The sequence below is a fragment of the Phalangium opilio genome, unplaced genomic scaffold, assembly GCF_054372755.1.
Source record: "Phalangium opilio isolate 3A_F unplaced genomic scaffold, DU_Popi_V2 ptg000077l_1, whole genome shotgun sequence".
Classification (NCBI taxonomy): Eukaryota; Metazoa; Arthropoda; class Arachnida; order Opiliones; family Phalangiidae; genus Phalangium; species Phalangium opilio.
Window position 1 is genome coordinate 6,629,060 of NW_028324185.1, and position 8,872 is coordinate 6,637,931.

Sequence of the window (8,872 nt, forward strand, 5' to 3'; positions counted from 1 at the left end):
AGACAAGTTGGCTGACATGGGAGTAGCTGTAAACAACGACCTTTTGGCCATTATGTTGTTTTACAGTCTACCAGAATCGTACGAGAACTTCCGGTGCGCAATAGAGTCCAGGGATACGTTACCTGATCCGGAAGCCTTGAAAATAAAGATCCTGGAGGAATCGGACGCCAAGCAATCTAAAGAAGACGAACCCGTGCAGAATGCGATGATGGGCAGTAGGGGTAGAGGAAGAGGTTCACGTGGACGAGGAAGCACGACCTTTAAGAACAAGTGTCATGGATGCAGGAAACCCGGCCACAAGGTAGCCAATTGCCCCGACAGAGACAATGGTTCAGGCATAAGAACCAGAAAGAAAGAATACGCCCATCATGTACTGGCAGAAAATTTGGCCGAGGAAGAATTCGCATTGCACCTGAAGGCTGATCAAGATTCCTGGTGCCTGGACAGCGGAGCCACCTCACATATGACATCTAACAGAGATTGCTTCAATCATTACGAAGAGACCACGAAATCTTTAACCCTGGCCACTACAGAGTCAACGAAGATACGAGGTGTTGGCGAAGTAAAAGTACCCGCAACGAATGGCAGCGACAATCGAATTCTTCGCCTGGAACGAGCCCTTCATGTCCCGGATTTAAGAACAAATCTCCTATCCATTGCCAAGATGACAGACAAAGAACATAAGGTCACATTCAAGAAGTCGCAGGCCTCGATTAAAACGGCAACCGGAGAAGTGATTGCAGTCGCTGACAGAATGGAGACCTTTATTTCCTGAGAAAGTCTGAAGAATCGGTCCATGTAGTGCAAGCGGAAATAAAGCCTAGAAACAACCTGGAGAACTGGCATTTCCTACTAGGTTACTTGAACGAGACAAGTTTAAAGGAAATGACCCGGAAGAATTTGGCTACGGGACTCAACATTGAAAAAGATGGGAGCCTGGGAATCTGCCAAATCTGTATCAAAGGAAAGCAATCGAAGGAGCCGTTTCCGAAAACCGAAGATAGCCGAACCTCGCATGTCCTGGAAATTGTACACTCTGACGTCTGCGGGCCGATGAGAGTAACATCGATGAGCGGAGCCGAGTACATTGTCGTTTTCACTGATGATTATTCCCGGTGGAGTGAAGTCAGCTTTTTAAAACGCAAGAGCGAAGTGTTGAAAGCCTTCAAAGAATTCAAGCATCGAGCTGAAGTGGAAACCGGGAGAAAAATCAAGACCTTGCAGTCCGACAACGGAACCGAATACTGCAAGAATGAATTCGACAGATTCCTGAGAGACTCTGGGATAAAAAGAAGACTCACCGTTCCATACACCCCGGAACAGAATGGCATTGCTGAAAGAAAGAACAGAACACTCCTGGATATGGCCCGATGTATGATGATACAAGCGCAACTTCCACCATCATTCTGGGCAGAAGCGATGGCCACGGCCAATTACATTCGAAACCGTTGTCCTTCCCGGAGCATAAATGGAGAAGTACCATTTACCAGATGGACCGGAAAGAAGCCATCCCTGCAACATTTGAAGATTTTCGGCGACAAAGCTTCGCTGTTGGACGAAAATAAAAGGAAGGGGAAGTTTGCAGCCAGGAGCAAAGAATGCGTTTTCATCGGCTATTCTGAAGTCTCGAAGGCCTATCGACTCTGGGTTCCGTCCGAGAAGCAAATTTATCGAAGTCGAAATGTCAAGTTCCTGGGAGAATTTAATAAACAAGGCGGATATGATGATTTCGTCACTCCAGAAGTCAACCTGAAATACGGAAGCAAAGCTAAAGGCGAAATCGAAGTCCCGGCCACTACACACGCTGCAAAACCGTCAGGCAGAGAAGAATTCAAAGAAGTCAAAAAGGAGTTAAAAGATGAAACCTCGGAAGAATCTAATGACCAGGAAAACGAGGACGTCTTCGAAGAACCCTCAGAAACCCTCGTTCTGAAGAAAGGTCCTGGAAGACCAAAGAAAATAAGAACTGGAGTACCCGGACGACCGAAGAAAAAGTTCAACATGATTCCGAGCGTCTCAGAAGAGTCTACTGAAGAGGCTACTGATGAACAAGAAACCCTGTCCGATGAGTCAGCAAACCTAGCCATCTTATCAGAACCTTTGACCATGAAGCAAGCCCTGGCTTCTACGTACGCAAACGATTGGAGGACAGCAGTAACGGAAGAGTTCGTTTCGCTTATCAAGTGCGAAACCTGGGACATCGTTGAATGTCCGGAAAACCAGAAGGTCCTTGGAAATCGCTTATTCTTCCGAACGAAGTACTTACCCAGCGGAGAAGTAGAGAAAAGGAAAGCCAGGCTCGTAGCAAAAGGTTTTGCCCAGAGACCAAGGATCGACTACCAGGAGACGTTTGCACCCGTCATTAGATCCAGCTCAATAAGACTGCTTATGGCCCTTGCTGTGGAAATCGGTTTCGAAGTCCACCAAATGGATGTTCTTAATGGCGAACTCGAGGAGGAAATATATATTGTCGTCCCGGCAGGATTAACAGAATCCCTCAAAGAAATCGTCAAGTCAACCCGGTTCGACAAGTCAATCTTTTCCAGAGCAAAGAAATGGACCAGCGACCTGGAAGAAGAGGGACATAAAGTCTGTCGTATCAAGAAATCCCTCTACGGCCTAAAACAATCTGGCCGCCAATGGTAGAACAAGTTACATCAAAGACTTTCAGAGATTGGAATGACACCATTGAAGAGCGACCCCTGCTTATACGTTTTAAGAGTCACGGAAGATGTTATGATCATTGGAGTCTACGTAGACGATCTGATCCTTGCAAGCAACAACCCGGATTGTATGACTGATGTGAAGCTTGAACTTGGGAGAAAATTCGATATGAAGGATTTGGGGCCAATCCATCACTGCCTCGGAATGGAATTTCACCAAGATCTAAAACAAAATACCATCCGGATTTCCCAAGCGAAATATGCAGAAACGGTCCTGAAACGTTTCAACATGCAAGACTCCAAAGCAATATCGACTCCAATGGATGCCAACAACAAGTTGCAAAATCCGGAACACCCAGTAGCAGAAGACATCAGTCGTATTCCGTATCAATCTCTGGTCGGCTCTCTCATGTACCTGGTAGTGTCATCACGACCGGATATGGCGTATTCAGTCAGCGCATTGAGCCGGTTCAACACAAGTTATGACGAAACTCATTGGATTGCCGGGAAAAGAGTTCTGAGATACCTGAAGGGAACTCTTCATCATGGGTTGCTTTATCGGAAGACCGGATTGCCAATCCAGGGTTTCGTTGATGCAGACTATGGAGGCTGTCCGAAAGATAGGAAGTCATATACTGGACATGTCTTCAAACTAGCCGGCGCTGCAGTATCCTGGGAAGCCCGGAAACAGCGAACTGTTGCCTTGTCCAGTACAGAAGCAGAATATATGGCAATGTCCGACGCAACCAAAGAAGCCATATATCTCAAGGGACTTCTTAACGAACTTGGAGTATCAGTTCAGGCGATCGAGCTGTACAACGACAACCAGGGTGCCCAGAAACTCGTTCAGAATCCTGTATTCCATGCCAGAACCAAGCACATTGATATCCGGCACCACTTCATTCGAGACACCTACGACGAGGGGCATATAGCCTTGCGGTATCTACCAACAGAGGAAATGCCAGCTGACATCTGTACGAAGAGCCTGTTCCGTCCAAAGCACCTCTTCTGCGTCAAAGCCCTGGGACTGGAAATAATTAAATAACCACCTGGATAGAAGATTGAAACCACCGATCTTAAGAGGGACTGTTGGAAATTAGAGATAATAACGGTTGTTTTTTATCTATATCCAGATTTTTTTATATACCTGTGTTTTTTATGCATCGCGGTCATTCTTGTAACCTTTTTTATCGCGATGCCTTTAACTATATAACCGGATAACATTCCGATAACGTTGTTCAGTTGTTCAGATAGCAGTGTTCAGTCAGTTGTGTTCCCGGAAATTAATATTAATATTAATGTTTTTAAGTAAATTAATAAAGAGTTCGTAACCAGTTAGTCCCAGAGTCGTTCTTGCGTCAAACAACAACACAGTTTCTAGCTTTAACGTGTTTCGAAGTGAACCATATATTAAGCTGAAGATCGAACTGAAAATGCAAAGCTTCTCGGAAATGTTTCACTATTACAAACTCTCTACGAGTGCTAAACTGAAAATTAGCGAGTTGCAAAAAATTGTGTTGATCGAAAAATAAGAACTGATTTTTCATTTTTTTGTATAACAGGCCAAAACTTTCTTTGCCAAAATTGCCACGCGGTTTTTCCTCTATATTTATACAGAGAATGTAACCCATTTCATGATTATGGCAGAATTTTGGACGTTATATTTTCATTTCAAATCCAAATTTTTTTTTTTTTAAAATTTAGTTCGTTATTTCCCCATAAAGTGGAAAAAACCACGTGGAAAAAACCGCTGCAGAAACTAGTATTTGCCGCCCGGTTTTTTCAACCACTGGCAAAAACGTGCCAACCCTGGAAGAATTTCATGACGGACTGTATAAAATGCCTTCATGACGTTGGATTTAACGTTGTGTCGATAGTAAGTGATATGGGCCCTAAAAATATGGCTACTTATCCTGACCTAGGAATTACGGTGTCATGTTATGAAAAGAGACACCACTTTACACACCCGTGAAATCCAAAGAACAAGATTTTTGTAATAACAGGTCCACCTCATGTTTTGAAAAGTGTCCGAAATTCTATTCCGGTGGTTGTCTTGGAGCTGCCAGAGCAATGTGTTGCGAAATATTATCTTCCTTGCAAGAATGTTGACATTAAGTACTTGATGCACCTCATAAACGTTCGGGCAACTTCAGATCTGAAACTAGCGCCTAAACTTACCCCATCACATGTTAATCCAACACATTATCAGAAGATGAGAGTGCCTCTTGTGCAACAACTATTAAGTGTCGATACAGCTGCTGCGGCGGAAGCCTCTGTTCACTGGACATATTGAAAAAGAGGCCTTAACAACTGCTTGGTGTTGTCGGCTTATGCGTAACTGGTTTAAAATAATGAATGGTCGTTTTAAAAGCAAAGTAATACCCATATTTAGGAAAAGGGGCATAATTTTTGGTCAAGGCACTAAATTAAAAAACCGATATCTTGGAAAAGGTGGCAATTAGTTGGATCTAACCGCAGCTAGAGATATAGGGATGCGAATTTTTGGTGATTTCAAATTTTCAAACGAAGTTTTGGCCCAGTTCCGGCGGACAAATATTTTTTTAACTATTTTTTTTGAACTCCTCATAGTCTAATTAGTCAGGTAAGACCGTTATTTTATGTAAATAGATATAATGCAATTGTACTAGTTATTTAAATTAGCTAAAGCTCATCAGAAAAAATACTATCACCTCCGAAATTATCCTCTAGATTCTAGAATTCGAGGTAGGAACATAAGTATGGATGGAGAGCCATCATCTGTCAAGTACGGCAGGTCAAATCATGAGAAACTTTAGTCCTTAATTGGCAGGTCCCTTTCGAATAGTTGAAAAGCATTCCCCTGTAGTCTACGAGTTAGACGATGCTAACTCGGGGCAGAATGTACGTAAAGTCAACGTAGAACACTTAAAACTCTACTGGCCAAATGTTAGTATCTTCAACGATGCATCCGCTTCACAGTCAGAAGTTGCAGATGAGGTGATCCTGAGCCTAACCCTTCAACGGACTGTGGTCTATAACACCAACCTATGGAGACTTCCTCAATCTCATCATCTGATACCTCAACGTCAACTACTCTGGACGATCAAGCTCCAGATCAACAGATTATTTCTGCTATTCCAGATGTGTCTCGTCAACCTACCGAGTCCGATAGTGTACCGGGCATGGCCCTATTCGAGGATCCTCCTCTCCTCCTCCCCTCCTCCATACCTATCACGATATGCGAGCTTTTCAGCTCACTAGTTCAAGTGGTCGTCCGCCTTCTGCCGCAGGGGAGGCCTCCCCGTCTGGTCCTGAAAATTCAGTCGGGGAAAACCAGCTACAAATATCAAATTCTCCTTCTAGTTCTTCAGCAGAACTTATTCAACCAGAGCATAATTCTCAATCGAATCGTAAGTCCGAGTGTTCATCGGCCACGTTATATGAGTCCATGAGAACTCCACGACTATTACTATTATTTAGAACCTTTTCGATTGGGATGGCGAAGAGAAGTATGCAAACGGGCAACGGTTAGACCAAGAGGCCCTGACTTAGATATTTATTATCGAGCTCCTGATAATAAACGATTACGATCGCTATACGAGGTCCTGGTTTACCTCCAGAAAAATAAAATTACCAAACTAGGGAACATTTCTCTTTTAACCGAGAGCCAATTTGGATATGCCTTTGGGAGTTTATCTCTCAGGTGCATAAGAGACATATCTAATATAAACAAATCTCTCCTAAAGATGGCGAAAAAACCAGAAGCCACTACGTGGTTATTCGATGTCCCAAAAAGAGATAAAAGAAAAGTAGTTCAGAAGCAAAGGCAGCAAAGTGTCACAGAACAATTTGTCAAGGTTTTGGAAGATTATTGTCCTAAGGAGCCGTGGAGAAAAGAAATATGTCTCAATTGTGACGACATGGGTCATGAGGGTAAGGACTGTGATATGCCGAATCTCTACGTCAATTCTTAACACTTGTGCTTTAAGTGTTTTTCAAAAGGGCATACGGCGAAAATTGTCCTTTTGATGATGAAGATTCTTTAATTTAAGGCGTCCCTCAGGAAGAGATAGGGGATTTGATAAACCCTACTGGGATTGTCCCTTTGAATTCCCAATCATCTCCTTCCGACCAGGATTTATCTTCCCGGTTTAAACCTTTAACTGAATTTTCATCATTGGCCGGATCGTCTAACCAGCCTCGATAACAGTAATATCTTCAAATTCTCGGTCATTAACCTCGTATCTGACTCAACCTCGTCGCTAAACGAGCTTAACCGAACCCATTACGGTGTATCACAAGTTCAGGGCGCAAGCCCTTACAAACCCGGCTACCATCAGTGAAAAACCTACTCCAGTCAACGAACCTCCAATTCATCTTCCACTCCCTCCTCCTCCTCCTCGTCAATGGAGCCCTCCAGAGCTTATTGATGAGGAAGAAACAATTTGGATCAATGGGATGGATCCCTAAGATTTCTAACGCAAAACATCCATTGATTTGGAGTACCGTGATTTGCTGGAAGTTCCACAAGATTAGGCACCATGTCGTTTCGGACTGCCCTAGAGTGGAAAAAGGAGCCAGGCAACGGAACAGAAAATGTTTGAGAAGCTACTGGAGAGAAGTATCATTATGAAGAAGCTTTGAATGCAACCCCAGCGAATCAAGTTCCTGTACCAAGGCCATTATCAGAGCAATATGTTTACCCAGAAAAAGAAGCAATTGAAGGTCTCAAAGTAGCACATCGTTTTTCCCATTGGTAATCGCTTTTTTCATCAAAATAAATAATGCATAAAAATTGGTTTTATATTGTTTTATTAAAAACAGGTTTTCACAAAAATGCTATTTCGTGCATTATTTTCTTAAACTGGACCAGGTTCAGTATAACATTGATATAAATCTGATGGATATTGTCTCCTTATTCTATTTATCGCGCAACTCGGGATTGGGCGACTTACTCTCCTACCCAAAACTCTGTATATCCAACGTATATACAAGCGATAAATTAAGTATCTATAGGTCCTATAACACAAAAGGAAAATCATTATAACAAAAGTGGATGAGAGGGAAAGTATGAAAATGGCCATAGAGCCAGTGTTAAAATACGCGGACATCAAAGTTTCGCCAATAACTATTTAGTTTACTAGTGACTGATGGACTTGCAAACTCGCGACTGAAAGTAGTTCAGACATTTATGCTCCTTGGTTTAAACTTCGGGGTTGACGCGATTACAAAACAAAATGGAGGCGGTTGTAACGTCTGCTGATTTCGCGTCGCAATATGCACCAGAAACATCAAAAAAACTGTGCCAAACAATTGTAAAGTACAATACTTTATTGAAAAAAGGGCATTTTTGCATTTGCACTGAAAATAATGACGAAAATGTTGAAGTTAAAAAGAGAAAAATAGAAGAGAATCCACAGGTAATGTTAAGCCTTTGTCATTATAAACCAAAGAAGCCTTTTTTATCTTCTAATTTCTATTGCCAAGTTCTTAACTTTGTTAATGCACGCTTCTTAAAAGCTTATAATATTCACCATTTATCAAAAAATTAAATCAATTATTTTCAAATTAGATTAAAGTCTTTGATGCGTTGAAATTGTGGCTTCATAATGAAGATACAAAAAATTCTCTATTAATCCACGAAAAGACTCACCTGGGGAAATCAGAGGTAACCATTTTACTTTCATTGTTGATCTTGCAAATACCAAAATTAATACCCTAATATTGTTCCTAATTTACAGAAGGTTATAGAAGTATCTAGAAAAGATATTTTCATGACACAATGGGGAATGGACCCGATAAAGGTTCTAATTGATGATAAAGGGGAAGCGTCAGTATGCCTTATTTTTAAAGGTTGTGTTAAAAAATCACAGATCTTTGAATCTGAAAATATCATTGAGAATATTGCGCGAATTATCTTTGAACCACTTTTGGATGATAAGTTTACTTGTTGCCCTGGCCTGACGCAGGATGCAATAAACTGTATAAAAGCTTTACCATTTTGTCCCCTAAAAGTCACCAAAGTCTTATATCCATCTGAGCATGTTCTATCAGAAGATTGTTTAGTTTGGTTTAAGCCTCCAAACAACGCGCCAATGACTGAACTTGAGACTCTCAATTATCGATGCCCCGAATGTAGTTATCGGTCTCGTTATTGCAAATCATTAGCCAACAGAAGAACAGAGAACTTGAAATCTCTTCAAGAAGTGGTTGCGTCTACTAGCAAAGAT